Genomic DNA, 16,516 nt, shown 5'->3' with positions numbered 1-16,516 from the left:
GGTGGGTACCTTAGATATCCATTACTATGTAACATTAAGCTGGGCATGGTGGCTCACACCTGTAATCCCAGAAGGAGGCCAAGGCAGGAGGATCCCTTGGGCTCAGGAGTTTGAGACCAGCGTGGCCAGACCTCATGTCTACTAAAATACAAAAAAAAAAATTTAGCTGAGTGTGGTGGTGCACACCTATAGTCTCAGCTACTCCAGGGACTGAGGTGGGAACAATCACTTGAGCCTGGGACTCACTTGAGCCATTGCACTCCAGCCTGGGCAACAGAGCAAAACGCTGTCTTAAAAAATGAAACAAAAATTAAAACTTACAGTGACTTAAAACAGCAAAGATTTACTGTTTCAGTTTCTGTGTGTCAGGAATTCAGGAGTGGCTTAGCTGGGTGATTCTGGCTCAGTGTTCTGTGAAGTTTTAGTCAATATGTTCGCCAGGGCTGCAGTCATCTGAAGGCCTGACCTGGGCTGGAGGACTTGCTTCTGAGATGGCTTACTTCATCTGGCTGTTGGCAAGAGGTCTCAGTTTCTTATTCACTACACAGGCTTATTCTCCATAAGAGTGCTTAAGTATCCTTCTAACAAGGCAGCCAGCTTCTTTCAGAGAGGATGATCCAAGATACATAAAGAAACTACCACTTAGGGAAGTTACATTCCGTTACTTCTGCTCTATTCTGTTGATCACATGGACACAGTGTGGGAGGGAACTGCATAAGAACCGGCATACCAAGAGAGTGGAGGCCATTAGGGGCCTTCATGGAGTCTGGCTAACCCAGGGAGCAGAAAATTTGAGGGTAGCTGGAGAGAAAAGTGGGACCCCAGAGAGTTGTTTTTTTTTTAATTGATGGAAATAACATATTTGTTTGTTGCACCAGTAACGACCCAGTATAGAAGGGAAAATTATTGATGCAGAATGGAGAGTAGAGAATTGCTGGAGAGTAATCATTCCTTCAGTGAGAGGGATACGATATGGAGTGTAAGAAGGAATGGGGACTCGGCTTTGCACAGGGTGAGGGTAGTCCACTTAGAGTGGCAGGAGGGAAGACAGTATGTATGTCAAAAGATTCCTGTTACTTCAGTTTTCTCAGTGAAATGGAAAGCAAGGTCATTGAGAATGAGGATGGGAGAAGTGTCAGGTTTCAGGAGGGAAGAAGAGAACTTATAGTCACCGAGGACAGTGGTGAGTGGTGAGTGGACCAAGGAAATGCATGGTTTTGGGGATAGCATTAATTACTCACACATTATGTCATGACCCATGACATTCAGGGTCGTGGATTTATGGCAAGATCAGTCAGTATGGTTTTCTGTGTTTTACTCTAGCCATATTCAGCTATACAAATGTACGTGGGGAGTCAGTGAAGAGTTAGATTTAACCAGTGTATGGTTTATCCACACAGCAGTGTACTAGTAAACTGGCTCTCAAAAATGCCTCAAACACGAATTTCTGTGGTATAAGTACTCCCACCTTGCCAGTTTCAGGCTGTCAGAGGTTTCCTCAACCAGCTTGTGAGATTCCTGAATATTGGACAGCTTGACTCTTGATAGTCCTTGATATGAGCTCTCTAGCACACCACACACTTTAGAGCAGACTCTGTTTTCCTTAAAATATTGTGTACCATTTGGGTGCTTTAGAGCAGGGGTCTGCAATCCCTGGGCCACAGACCAGTACAAGTCTGTGGCCTGTTAGGAAGGTTAGTGGCATTTGAGAGAGCATTACCACCTGAGCTCCCCCTTCTGTCAGATCAACAGTGGCATTAGATTCTCATAGAAGTGTGAACCCGTTGTGAACTGTGTATGCAGGGATCCAGGCTCTGTGCTCCTTATGAGAATCTAATGTCTGATGATTTGAAGTGGGACAGTTTTATCACCACCCCACCTCCAGATGTGGAAAAATTGTCTTCTGTGAAACCCATCCCTGGTGCCAAAAAGATTGAGGACTGCTGCTTCAGAGTTCTGTTAGTAATCCTCAATTTTGCTTCTTTGTAACTCTTTACCCTATGGAACCTCAGTTTCTTTGTAAATGGAGGATATTAGTACATGTTCCTTGGGCTGTTGTAAGGATTAGAGAATAGATAGAACAAGAGTTCCTGGAATGGCAGATACTGTTGTTGTTATTATTGCCATCACCTAAATGTAAAACTTTGTTACAAAGGAACTCAGTTACCAGAGTATAATACCTGTATTTTCATATGCAAAGGCTGGAGTAGAGATTGGAGTTAACTTTTTAGAGAGCAATTGGGTAGCACATACCACACATCTAAGAGCATGGGTTTAATCTAGTAATTTTACTTCTGGGAGCTTTTCCAAAGAAAATAACTAAGAATATGTGGGAAAACGAAGCAAGAAGATACTTGTTTGCAGCACTGTTTATAAGAGGAAAGGTGGAATCTACCTAAATGTTGTGCAACAGAAGACTCTACATTATTAGAAACAAATGGATAGAATGGAATTGAGTATGTGGAATGATGGTTCATTGTAGTATAAAAGAGACTATAAAATAGTAGGTAAAAATGCAAAGAATATGATCTTGAAGAACTAAAGTAAGTGGTTGTATTAGTTCATAGTGATTGCCTGAGATAATTAAAAAAAAAATTTCTGGGTACCTAGTAGGTAGATGTATGTATGGAGTATATGAGGTATTTTGATACAGGCATGCAGTGTGCAATAATCACATCAGGGTATGGGAGTAGCCATCACCTCAACACATTTCTTTGTGTTACAAATGCATTTCTTTGTGTTATAAACACATTTCTTTGTGCTATGAACATTCTCAGATAAATTTTTTAATGTTCTTTTAGATTGCTTATATTTTCTGAGATTTATAATGAATGTGATTTGCTTTTATAATAAGAAAACAAGCTCTTTCCCTGCCGTTGCCAATTCATGCGGAGGTGGAGGCTTGTGTTCGTTCAAGATTCGGCTTCACTGGTAACCCACAGCCATGGCCGACTCAGTCTTTGATGAGTCCAAGGCTTTATGCGGTGTGAGGTTTGAACTGATGGATCTGATGTAGTTTCAGCATTGCTGCTGGAGGTGTAATGGACGTTAATACTGCTTTACAAGAAGTGCGGAGGACTGCCCTCCTCCACGATGGCCTAGCACGTGGAATTCGAGAAGCTGCCAAAGCCTTAGACAAGTGCCAAGCCCATCTTTGTGTGCTTGCGTACAACTGTGATGAGCCTATGTATGTCAAGTTGGTGGAGGCCCTTTGTGCTGAACACCAAATCAACCTAATTAAGGTTGATGACAGCAAGAAACTAGGGGAATGGGTCGGCCTTTGTAAAATTGACAGAGAGGGAAAGCCCCATAAAGTGGTTGTTTGCAGTTGTATAGTAGTTAAGGACTATGGCAGGGAGTCTCAGGGCAAGGATATCATCGAAGAGTACTTCAAATGCAAAAAATGAAGAAATCAATATTTGGCTCACATTCAAAAAAAAAAAAAAAGAAAACGTGTGTGTGTGTGTGTGTGCATGCATGCGTGTGTAGTGCTATGAAGTAGAAAACCCTAAAGATGGAGACATACATTTAGCTTTCTCATTAGTCATGAATGACTGTGTAGCTATCTGTTCCATTCTGTTGTCAACACCCACACCCAGTCCCATGACTGTAAGGCTTCATGAAGGGCAAGGGAGGCAAAGAACTAAGCTCATTGCCTTAGGAGCCTGGCAGCAACTCAAGAACTATGGTTTTGTTGATGCCTAGAACATTAAGTCCCTTTAGGGATCTCAAGAATTTTTAGCTAGAAGAGAAAATCAAAATAGAATTGAGATGGAAAGTGTCTACTGAAGGCCACTCAAAAGAAGAACCATGTAAGATGTGAGGGAAATTTAGCAGTTTCAGGTCCTTCTAAAAAAATGAACTATTTCTTTTAAAGCCTTTCTATGAATATTGGTGACTTAGCATAATGCATTTTAAAAAAACAGGACCTTGTGATTGTCACAAGTTCCTCAAGTAATTAGAAACCAGGAAATTTACTCTTGTGTAAAATAGTCCATGAGTCAGTTAAACAAGCATAGTAATGAAGCTGTCAAATTCAGTGCCATTCTTACATCAGGTAACTTCCCTGATAATTGAGAAATATTTTCTGAAATTTGTTTACCTTGAGCTAAGTAGAGCAAGTTGTATGTCCTTAAAAAATTATCTTTTATTCCATTGTTCAGCAGGTATGAGAGTAAGTCAGCTTTTTAATTATGTGTATAATACTAATAAAAGGGAACATTAACATTGTAAATTAAAAAATCTGGCTGCGTGCGATGGCTCATGCCTGTAATGCTAGCACATTGGGAGGCTGAGGCAAGTGGATCACTTGAAACCAGGAGTTTGAGACCAGCCTGATCAACATGGCAAAACCCTGTCTCTACCAAAAATAAGAAAATTAACTAGGCTTGGTGGTGCATACTTGTAATCCCAGCTACTCGGGAGGCTAAGGCAGAATAATCACTTGAACCTGGGAGGTGAAGGTTGCAGTGAGCCGAGATCATGTTACTGCACTCCAGCCTGGGCGACAGAGTGAGACCCTGTTTCAAAAAAACAAAAAAACCCCCAGATAATTAAAGAGAGAAAATAATTTACTGGTTTTAGGAAAGTGAGCAGCCTTAGAAACAAGTTAGACCAGGAGAGTAGCCCTGAGTTATTAGACACCTTCTCCTTTTCCTTTTTTTTTTTTTTTGTTTCTTTTCTCTTCTTCCCCTATCCTCTTTACCTCTCTTTTTTCTTCTTTCTTTATTCTTTTTCTTCTTTTGTATGAAGAGAGAACCTAATGTGCCGGAAGAGTTGTTTTAGGCACTGAGGTGTATGTCAATAAATAAAAGTGACTCTGCTTGCATACACTTTATATTCTAGCACTTACAGATAATATATAAGCAAACGTATATAAAATACTGTATGGTATTAAGTGCTATGAAGTAAAAGGAGGGCAAGGGAGAGAGTATAACTGGGCAGGTGCTGGGGTGGACAGAGGGGAGAGGGTCCAATTCAATTCCATTTTTTGATTTTGTTTAAAAACTGAAGGCCTCTCATTTGAGGTGACATTTGAGCAGAGATCTGAGTGATACAAGGGAGTAAGCCAGCCAGAAAAAGAAGCAGATGCAAAGGCCCTGCAGTGGGAGGAGGCCTAGGGGGTCCAAGAACATGAAGGAGGCCAATGTGGCTAGGGGAGGTGGCGGTGAACGAGGTCAGGCAGCGGGGAGCTAGGTTGTGTAGGGCCCTGTTGGCTATAGTAAGCTCTCATCTGAGTGAATTTGGAAACCTCTGGAGAAGTTTATTATAGCAGCTAGTAGTATGTTAATACAAATATTCGTATTTATTTGTGTACCATTACGTATTTAATTCCTTTGTACCTATGAGTAATTCAAGTAGCAGATAATATGACTGTGTTACTACATATGGGTCTCATTTCAATAATCATTAATGCGTATGGTAATTTTAAATATATATATATTTTATTGCATTTTAGGTTTTGGGGTACTTGGTAATTTTTTTTAAAACCACGTTTTTGAGATTTTCTCTTATTGCTGGCCTGCGTGGATAATTAGTTTTGTCCTCCTAGAATTTGCAAGCAAATAAGTAAGGTGACAAAAATTTCTTTATTTTAAAATTATGATAAAAAATCATTATCTTAGTCATTTAAGTTTATAGTTCAGTAGTGTTAACTATATTTATATTGTTGTGAAACATATCTCCAGAACCTTTTCATTTTGCAAAACTGAAACTCCACCCATTACATAACAATTCCCCTTTTCCTTTTCCCCCCTGACAGGCATCATTCTCCTTTCTGTCTCTATGAATTTGACTAGTTACTCATAGAAGTCGAATCACCAGTATCTGTCCTCTTGGGACTGCTTATTTCACTTAGCATAATGTCCTCAAGGTTTAATCATGCTGTAACATGTTAGAGCTTCTTTCTTTTTTAAGGCTGGGTCATATTTTATTGTATATAAACATCACATTCTGTTTATCCATTCATCTGTTTGGTGGACAACTGGTTGCTTCCACCTGTTGGCCATTGTGAATAATACTGTTATGGAACTTAACTGTGCACCCACTAGAGAGTTTTGACAGAGTGACAGGATGTGATCTGATTTATGTCCGAAGACATTCACTCTGGTCCTTCCCTTCGCTCACTAAGTGAGACTTAGTGTTTTTTTTCTGCTGTGTTTCTAATGCTCACAAACAGTGTGTTGCACATAGTGGTCATGCAGATATTTGAAGAAATAAATGACAGAACTAAACACTGAGGCAAACTCCAGAGACCATGATGTCAACTCAGACATATAATAGGGCAGTGGGCCTTTGCTGTTTGTGGATCACAGACCTCACTGAAAATTTGGTGAAAAATATGGAACTTTCCTCTGGAAAAAAACAGTTTTTTCTCCTTTACTCTGCTTTTACTCTCTCAAAACAGAATACTTCTGTGACTTCTGGTCACCAAGAAGTGTGTGGGGATTTCTCCCCACCAGCAGCCTGTTCTCTAGTAGAGTCTTTAGTGGACACCAGCTGCATGTCCTCTAATTCAGTCCCATTCTGATGCTCTCTCTAGACCCCACAGGGTGAGAGGGCTCAGCCTCACATGGTTGACCCCCACTTTGAACACCAATCACAAGTAATAGGTTTTCACTTATACTTCTGACCCATCTGCTCTAAATTAGGGTTCCCTCTACCTCATCCTCTGATTTGACTGATTTGCTAGAGTGGCTCTCAACTCAGGGAAACACTTAGGTTTACTGGTTTATTATAAAGAATACTACAAAGGGTACAGATGGGGAGATGAATAGATGCATAGGAAAGGCACGTGGGAAGGAAGGCGAAGCTCCCATGCCCCCTACAGGCTCACCTCCCTCCAGGAGTCCTCATGTGTTCAGTTCTCTGGAAGCTCCCTGAACCCAGTTCCTTTGCTTTTTACTGAAGCTTCATTATGTCAGAATGACTGAATAAATCATTGGTTACTGGTGATCAACTCAACCATCAGCCTCTCTCCCCTCCTTGGAGGTTGGGGTTGGGGCTGAAAGTCTCAGTCCTCTAATTATGCCTTCATCTTTCCAGTTACCAGCCCCTTCCTAAAGCTACCGAGGGGTGACCAGCCTTCAATCATTAGTATAAAAAAGACACCCATCACTTTGGACATTTCAAGGATTCTAGGACTTGTATGCCAGGAGATGGGGTGAAGACCAAATATATATTTCAAAATATCACATTTCCCCAGAAAAGCAAACACACAGTTACAGATGGTTCAAGTTAAGATTTTTCAACTTTATGATGGTGCAGAAATGGTAACACATTTAGTAGAAACTATACTTTGAGTACCCATACAACCATGTTGTGTTCAATAAATTACACAAAATATTCAACACTTTATCATAAAATAGGCTTTGTGTTAGATGATTTTGCTCAACTGTGGGCTAACTTAAGTGTTCTGAACCTTAAGAAGGTAGACTAGGCTAAGCTATGATGTTTTGTAGGTTATGGGTATTAGATGCATTTTCACCGTATGGTATTTTCAGTGAGCTTATCGAGAGGTAACTCCATCATAAGCAGCAGCTGTATACTAAAATGTTTACCTACAAATCAGTGGGTTCTTCACTTGATTTTCATAGAAGGACTTCATACGTAACTAGGGCATTGACAGTTCTTATAGGTAGATTGGAGCATTCATCCTACAGCGATACTAGAGATAGAGATTCAGTTCCTGAGCAGGCAGTGTTGCTTCCTACAAACCGTAATCTGCACAGCCTTCGCAACTTTCATCAGCCTTGTTTCACAGTAGGGGAAAGGTCTGCCCAGCCTTACACAGTAGACCTGATTCCATGTCTCCTATATCTGGGTTCCTACTTCCTGGCTACTTCTGGATACAGAAACAGGGAGACTATGGCTTCAGCCCTTTTATTATACTGCTGCATTTTTCTATTCTGTTTCTGGGCCACAGAGATATTGAACTCTTTAAAGTGGCTATATCTAAAAAACACTTAAAATTTTTATCTGTTAGCCGGGCACAGTGGTGGCTGATGCCTGTAATCCCAGCACTTTGGAAGGCCGAGGCCTGCAGATCACCATGTCAGGAGATCAAGACCATCCTGGCTAACACCGTGAAACCCTGTCTCTGCTAAAAATACAAAAATTAGCTGGGTGTAGTGGTGCACACCTGTAGTCCCAACTACTTGGGAGGCTGAGGCAGGAGAATTGCTTGAACTCAGGAGGGGGAGGTTGCAGTGAGCTGAGATGGCACCATTGCACTCCAGCCTGGGTGACAGAGACTCTATCTCAAAAACAAAAAACAAGAAACGAAAAACTGTCGTTTTCTGGATTGTGTTTAGTGTGGGATGACAGTCTCAAAGGGTGAACTCACAGCACCCTGGGACTGAGCAGCCTCTCCTTGCTGGCTACTCACTAAGCCAGTATATGAATTAATAGAATAAAAATTAAAAATGAACATCAAGCATTTGGGATCATTGCTTGGAAAAGATTTCTTGTGCTAAAAGGCTCGAGTGAAACCTTTTAAGTTTATGTTTCAGAGTTATGAAGCAGAATGAAACTAGAACTGATCTGTACTGATCTGTTTTTTACTACCGTTTCCTTCCTAAATAGAGAAAGGAAGGGATTTTTATCTGATCTCTGATGTTGCTGTCAGGATGCTTTCAGCTACAAGCAACAAAAAGTAACTCAGCCCTTTATGTGTATGTGTATCTGTGTCTGTGTATTTATATAAACATTTATATGTGTACAGGGGCAGATATGCACATACACTATGAAAGGGCCTTGGAGCAGTGGCATCCCTCTAACAGTGAGCACACCTAGCCACCCAGGTCTTGTTTTTTTTTTTTTGAGACAGAGTTTTGCTCTTGTTGCACAAACTGGAGTGTAATGGCAGATCTCAGCTCACTGCAATCTTGGCCTCCCAGGTTCAAGCGATTCTCCTGCCTCAGCCTCTCAAGTAGCTGGGATTACAGACATGTGCCACCACACCAGGCTATTTTTTTTTTTGGTGTGTTTTTAGTAGAAATGAGGTTTCACCATGTTAGCCAGGCTGGTCTCGAACTCCTGACCTTAGGTGATCTGCCCACCTTGGGCTCCCAGAGTGCTGGGATTACAGGCGTGAGTCACTGCACCCAGTCCCAGGTCTTGGTTTCTAAATAGCCTTTCCCATTACCAGTAACCAGGGCTCCCCAGAGAAGTAGCTGATTCCAGGACTGGGGCAGGGAAAAGACAAGATGAGGCCAAATCATCTTGTTGTACCAGGTATAATGAAGAATTCAAAGCATGATGAGTTGGTGCAGCCATGCCATGTAGTACCATCTGTAATAAAAAGGAACAAAGTACTGATACAGCCACATTGATGAACCTCAAAAACAGGCATTATGAAAAAATCAGAGACAAAGGCCACGTTATATGATTTCATTTATATGAAATGTCCAGAAAAGACAAAATTGTAGAGACAGAAAGTACATGAGTGATTTCATGGAGCTGAGAGTCAGAAGGGGAGTGTCTGCAAATGGGCATGAATTTTATTTCTGGAATGATAAATTCAAATTCTAAAATTATATGATGGTGATGGTTAAATACTTTTATAAATTCACTGAAAATCATTAAATAATTATACATTTTGAATCAGTGAATTTTAGGATAAGTAAATTACACCTCAATAAGCAGTTTTGTTTTTGTTTTTATTTTTATTTTTTTATAAACTGAGTCTTACTTTATGTCCCAGGCTGGAGTACAGTAGTGTGATCTTGGCTCACCGCAACCTCCATCTCCCGGGTTCAAGTGGTTCTCCTGCCTCAGCCTCGCAAGTGGCGTGGATTACAGTCACCTGCCACCATGCCTGACTAATTTTTGTATTTTTTTTAGTAGAGACGAGGTTTTGCTATGTTGGGTAGGCTGGTCTCGAGCCTTAATTGATTGCCTCCCTTAGCCTCCCAAAGTGCTGAGATTATAGGCAGGAGCCAGTGGGCCCAGCCGATACAGCAGTTATTTTAAGTCATGGGATAGGTCACAAGGTCTCAGGAGTCAGCTTGCATGACTGCTCACTGGACAAATCTGGAAATACTTGAGCATCAGAATGACTAAGGATAATGAGCCAGGCACAGTGGCTCACACCTGTAACTTCAGCTCTTTGGGAGGCCGAGGCAGGAGGATTGCCTGAACCCAGGAGTTCAAGACCAGCCTGGGCAATATAGTGAGACCTCAGCTCTACAAAAACACAAAAATTAGTTGGGAAGGCTTGCGTATACCTGTGGTCCTTGCTACTCAGGAGGCTGAGGTAGGAGGAACACTTTTGAATCTAGGAGGTGGAGGCTGCAGTGAACTGAAATGATGCCACTGTACCCCAGCCTGAGTGACAGAGTGAGACCCTACCTCAGAGAAAAAACAATGATAAGGGATTAAATTAGTTACTGAATAAAACTGATAAAATAATAAAATCCACAAGCCTCTTAAAATACATGAATAAAGGGAGAGAAAGGAAAGTTCTTCCTTCAGTGCCAACTCACAAATATAGGAGTGATGATGGGTGGAATGTTTTTCTTTTTCAGCCATCATAGTAATAGCTGACTTAGATAAAAATCATCAGTAATTATCAAAACTAGTCAATAAAGGCTTGATGAGGACCATGATATTAACAGTTTCAAAAGAGTTCACCATTAAATAACTGTTGATTTCAAAGGCAAAAATAGTATACCAGAGTAATATAGGAGAACCACCTTAAGTGACTGAATTAGTTTTGTATTGCTGTGTAACAATATTACCACACATTTAGAAGCTTAAAACAGCCACAAATTTGTTATCTCACAGTTTCTGTGAGTCAGGAGCATGGCCTGGCTTAGCCGGGTCTGTTCAGGGTCTCCTAAGATTCTAACTCAGGTGTCAGCCAGGGCTGCAACATCTGGAGGCCTCATCCGGGAAGAATTCACTTCCTGCTCACGTGCTTGTGACCACATTCCTTGTGATGGAACAACTGATGCTTCATTTTTTTTGCTGGCTGATGGCTGGAAGATGCCCTCAGGCCCTAGGGGCTATCTATCTGCAGTTCCTTTGCCATGTGGGTTCCCAGCATGGCCACTTGTTCCCTCACAGCCAGCAAAGGAGAGGAGACTCCAGCAAGATGGAAGCTATGTCTTACATAATATAGTCATGTATTTGTAATAGTGAACATCCCATTACCTTTGCTGTATTCTGTCAGTTAGAAGCATTTCACAGGTCCCACCTAGACTCAAGGGAAGGAGTCACACAGGACATGAATACCAGGAGGTGGGAATGACAGGGGCATCTCTTAGAGTCCATCTGCCACAGTGATCAAAGTTGACATCACCAATATTAGGAAAAACAATACCATGTGCCTTCTGACTCACTGAAAGGGGCAGGTATCTCTCCTCAGGTATCTCTGCCAGGTGTGTATAACCTGCAGAAACATGAGACAGACCAAATACCTGAGGAACCATGTACCTGGCCTGTATTCTTCCAGTGTCATTGTAATGAAAGACAAAAGGCTGAAGAACTGTTTTGGATTAAAGACAACTAAAGAGGGATGTGGTGGCTCACACCTGTAATCCCAGCACTTTGAGAGGTCAAGGTGGGAGATCACTTGAGGATAGGAGTTTGAGACCAGCCTACGCAACATAGAGATGCCATCTCTACAAGAAAAAAAATTTTTAATTAGACAGGTGTAGTGGGGCATACCTGTAGTCCTAGCTATTCAGGAGGCTGAGGTGGGAGAATCACATGAGCCTGGGAGTTCAAGGTTACAGTGAGCTATGGTTGTGCCACTGCACTCCAGCCTGGCTGACAGAATGAGACCCTGTCTCAAAAAAAAAAAAAAAAATACTGAAGAGACAAGATGACAAATGCAATGGATGAGCCTGGGTTAGGAAGACTAGTACAACGAGCGTATTTGGGGGAACAGTTGAAATTTGAATATAGACTGTGGATTAGATGTTAAATTTCCTGATTTTTATAATTGTGGTCATCTAAGACATGTCCTTATTTTTAAGTATTTGGAGAAGAGATGAGCATAATGTTTGTAACTTAATCTCTACTGGTTTCAGAAAATTGTGTGTATGTGTGACAGAATATCAATAAAGCAAATGGGGTAGAATGCTACTACTGATTAAATCTGGATAAAGGATATACAGGAACTCTTGATAATTTCTGTATATTTTTGAGGCTTTTCTTTAAGTTTAAAATTATATTAAAACAAAAAAATACCAAAGAACTTAAAGGGACAAGAAAATTGGCTTAGAAGCTAGAACTCCAGAGGGATGGGCTTCAGAGTTGGCTTTATTAGTAGCTCGACAATCTTATCAAATACTCAGGTTTTTTCTGTCTTTTCGCCTTCTAGCCCTTACTGTGCACTTCATCCAGCAGCCACTTCCTCTTGAGATTGTAGGTGATTGCCAGTGACTATCAGGACTGCGTGCTTTCCCACTGAGCCAGTTGATGGCCTTGCCTTTGCAGTTATTTTAATTCCTGAGACTTTTTTGTAAGTTTTAAAGGATATCAAAGCTAAGGACCTGTTAGAAAAGTCTCAAGAATAGTCCAAGGAAGTTATTTAATAGGTTTTATTGATGATATTTAACCTTTTCTTAAATCGGTAGTTAATTTGGCCTGATGAAGTTTCATTGTTACTAGACAACAGCAACAACAACCACCTAGTGTAAGCAGTGGCATATGATAAAAACATGTTAGCACAGATACTGCTAGAAAGCCAGTTGTTATAGAAGCATAGTTTTCTACTCTATAGTCATTAAAATGTAATTTGGCCTTTTATGTGACCTCTAAAGGAGATCTTAGGCAGAATTCAAAAGATTGTTTTTAATAAAGAACCAGGAATTCAGGGAGTGTTCTTGAAAGAATCATTTTTTTCTGGCATAATTCAAAAAGAATTTTAGATGTGAGATATCTTATAATCATTTTACATTTCTAATTTAGTTTAAAAATAAGTGTGTTTATTTAGGAAGATGTAATTATATCAAATAAGTATAAGAAAAATGTTAGGAGTAAATGATATAGATATTTCTTAGTTTTCTTACATCATATATCTCAAAAATTTGAAATGTCAAAGATTATGTGGCCTCTAGTTGGAGACTCAAGCTAGTCTCTTGTATAAAAATCTCAAGTATGTGAACTCTGCCGCCTCTGCACATGCGTCCCTGGCCAATGCAGTCCCAGCTGTCTGCTCACCCACACCTTTGCTGCAGTTTTCCTCAGTCCCATATCTAGACATGAGTGGATGGGGGTGAGCTGGGGCAGTCCAGGGGCCTACACATCCAGCTATGCGATCATGTGGGCATCTGTGCCATTTGATTCCACTCTTCTTTTCTTCCTCCAGCCTGCATGTTTAATTATGTGCCAGAAAGTAGAGCAAAGAAATTAAGCAGCTATTTTAGGCAGTTGGGCAGCTCTAAAAAAACAGTAGAGACCATATCTACTTTGCTTTTTGAATACTCTTAGTACAAGAGAAATCAGCAGTTGAGGCTGTTAGTATTTAATTCTCAAAAAATAATTACTATGCAGCAAATTATTTCTTCTTCTAAACATTTCTTTGAAGCAGTTGATCTATTCTGGGACCCTGAGATGAAACCATTCATTGGCAAATGTTCAAAAGTGCCAGGCCCAGAAACAGAGTTAAAATAGTTGCTGGTATGAGTTAGGCACAGGAAAGGTGTTCTGGCTCATACCTGTTTGGTCACCTCTTTGATGCCCGCCCATACGGATTAAAGTAACACCCCTTTCCCACCAAGATTCCCTTCCCTGTGCATGTGCTCTGGAGCCCCTCAGCTCTCCTTCGTGCCTGTTGCACTCCACAGGCCCAGAAAGTTGGGTGGCCAGAATGGGGGATCACTTTCAACTTTGGGGGTTATAAATAAGCTATTAATGGATTATTCAGAGTGATTCTCTTTCTTCCACTGTCCCTCTCTCTCTCGCTGTCTCTCCCACCCCTTGCTGCCCCCACTTCTGTGTGTGTGTATGTGTGTGTGTGTGTGTGTGTGTGTGTGTGTCTGTGTGTAGAGAAAGACACTAGAAGGAAGTTACAAAAATAAAACCATGAATAGAGGTTTTGAGGTAAGATAATGAAAGTGTGCTTAGGTTATAAAAGAGCACAGAAAGAGAAGAGGGCTTATGAAGAGATGTGATTGGCTAGAATCAAAGTAATAGGACAGTGATGATTGGAGCAGGCTTTTGAATGGTTTGTTCATTGTTAAGGTGGAGGAGGAAACAGGAAGGGGGTTAGCAGGACAGTGCAGGGCTACAGCTGTGGTATTAAGTTCTCCTGTCTACAGTGACTTTTTGAGGAACATGTAATGAATTAAGGTAAATTGCAATGTCTATTCCCAACTGTGTATTTTGTGAGTTGACAGTCATTTCTTAAAAATTAATTTTATTTATAATTGACATATAACATACACATTCATTTTAAATATTAGGATTAACCATATGTGAACAAAACAGTATTTTAAAAAATTAGGTCCAATGTCATAATCATTGTAATATATGGAATTTTATGAGCTGCAGATTTCTTTTTCGAAGGAAATTTAACAGTGAAGCTCTTGTATGGGTAATTACAATTACTTTTGTGGCCTACAGTGTCAAAATGTTTCTTATTCCCCTTTCAACTTTATTTCTTCCTAATTTTCTCTATAAGAGAGTTTTAAGTACTCAAAGTTACCAGATTGATATTTTGCACTTGATTGCTACTATTATATTTAAAAGAAAATTGGAACTAGGGTGGTGAAAAAGAAAATTAAATGTCTATGAAATGACAAAGGCAAAATAAGGGTAGGAAATTAAAGCAAGTGTTTGAAGAGTTGGTGAAGTTATTAAGAAGAAAGTAGAGGGGGAAGTTAATTGTTTTGATTTATTTGACCAATGAAACAAGAGCAGACTCGCCTTCTTTCTTGGCTTTTATTTTGCTCTTCATTTTTGTTTTCTTTCACTAAAAGATGGGGTGATATATATGGCTTCCTCTTTTCTAGCTATTTCACTTTACTTGAAAACTCCATTCATATACAGTCAGACTTGATGGTAGATCTGCCCTTGACAACCCAGAGTGCTAAAGAACAGGAGTAGACCATCTGATAATGTGTCACTTGGTCTGGTCATTGTGTAATTCCTACAATAGGCTCCTTGTAGAGCAGGTTTAGTACATCAATACTGCATTGTAAATCTAGTTTGTGTAATTGGTGTAGTGTCTCTTCCAATCCCCTCTCCCCCGTTTTTTTTTCTTGTGGCATATAGGTCAAGGTGATGTGGGATAAATGTGACTCTCTAAATACACCTAGATACCTGTGTATTAAATAGCAGCTTCTGAAATGCTGGAGGTCTCTGTCCTCAGTGCTTCCATAGTATTTTGTGATATCTCCGTTAACATTTACCTCACTACATCACACTTTGTATGTGTATGTATTTGTCTATTTCACTTGGCTCTGAGCCCTTTGAGGGCCAGGACTATGCCTCATTTATTTTTGTATCTATATTTTGGTGCCTGAATCAAAATAGGTACTCAATAAATGTTAGTTGGATATTTGTTTAAAAAACACAGATACAACTTTAGATGTCTGCCACTTGCCACAACTTGTGGTAGATGAGCTGCATTTACAGTTTTCTTTTAATAGCACTTGGTCCTATGAAAAGTTCTGTAATTTCCTTAGGATTGTTTATACAGTTAACCCTGAACAACACGGGGTTAGAGTTCCTGACCCTCCTGTGCAGTGAAAAATCTGAGTATAACATATGACTCCTTTAAACTTAAGTTTTGATTGGAAACCTTACTGGTAACATAAACAGTTAACACATATTTTATATGTATTATATCCTGTATTATTATTATTGTTGTTGACAGGGTCTGGCTCTGTTGCCCAGGCTGGATGGAGTACAGTGGCGCAATCATCGCTCACTGCAGCCTCGACTTCCTGGGCTCAGATGAGCCACCCACTTCAGCCTCCCAAGTAGCTGGGACTATAGGTACCCACCACCCTGCCCAGGGAATTTTTGTTTGTTTGTTTCGTGTTGGTAGAGACGGGGTCTCACTCTTTTGCCCAGGCTGGTATTGAATTCCTGGGCTCAAGCAGCAGTTATCCCTCATCAGCCACCCAAAGTACTGGGATTGCAGGCGTGAGCCACCACACCTGGACGTGTATTTTAAAGTAAGCTAGAGGAAAAAAAAAAGAAACTCGGCCGGGCACGGTGGCTCATGCCTGTAATCCCAGCACTTTGGGGGACTGAGGTGGGCGGATCACAAGGTCAGAAGTTCAAGATCAGCCTGGCAAATATGGTGAAACCTTGTCTCTACTAAAAATACAAAAATTAGCTGGATATGGGAATGGGCACCTGTAATCCCAGCTTCTTGGGGGGCTGAGGCAGGACCCATTTACTCGGGAGCCTAAGGCAGGAGAATCGCTTGAACCCAGAAGGCAGAGATTGCAGTGAAATGAGATCATGCCACTACACTCCAGCTTGAGTGACAGAGCAAGACTCCGTCTCAAATATAAATATATATATATATATATATATATATATATATATATAT

General features: G+C 40.6%; 1 protein-coding gene and 1 pseudogene across 4 annotated transcripts in view; both read left to right on the top strand.

Moving 5' to 3' along the window:
* The window catches only part of SPIRE1 (spire type actin nucleation factor 1), a 206,589-nt gene that overhangs the window by 40,386 nt on the left and 149,687 nt on the right, over positions 1–16,516 (top strand). The window lies entirely within an intron of this gene.
* LOC116561564 lies at positions 2,745–3,426 on the top strand (annotated as a pseudogene).

Source organism: Sapajus apella, unplaced genomic scaffold, assembly GCF_009761245.1.
Source record: "Sapajus apella isolate SASKATOON/1434 unplaced genomic scaffold, GSC_monkey_1.0 scaffold29, whole genome shotgun sequence".
Taxonomy (NCBI): domain Eukaryota; kingdom Metazoa; phylum Chordata; class Mammalia; order Primates; family Cebidae; genus Sapajus; species Sapajus apella.
The sequence above is the reverse complement of the archived record's forward strand: the minus strand, read 5'-3'. Positions and strand labels throughout refer to the sequence as shown.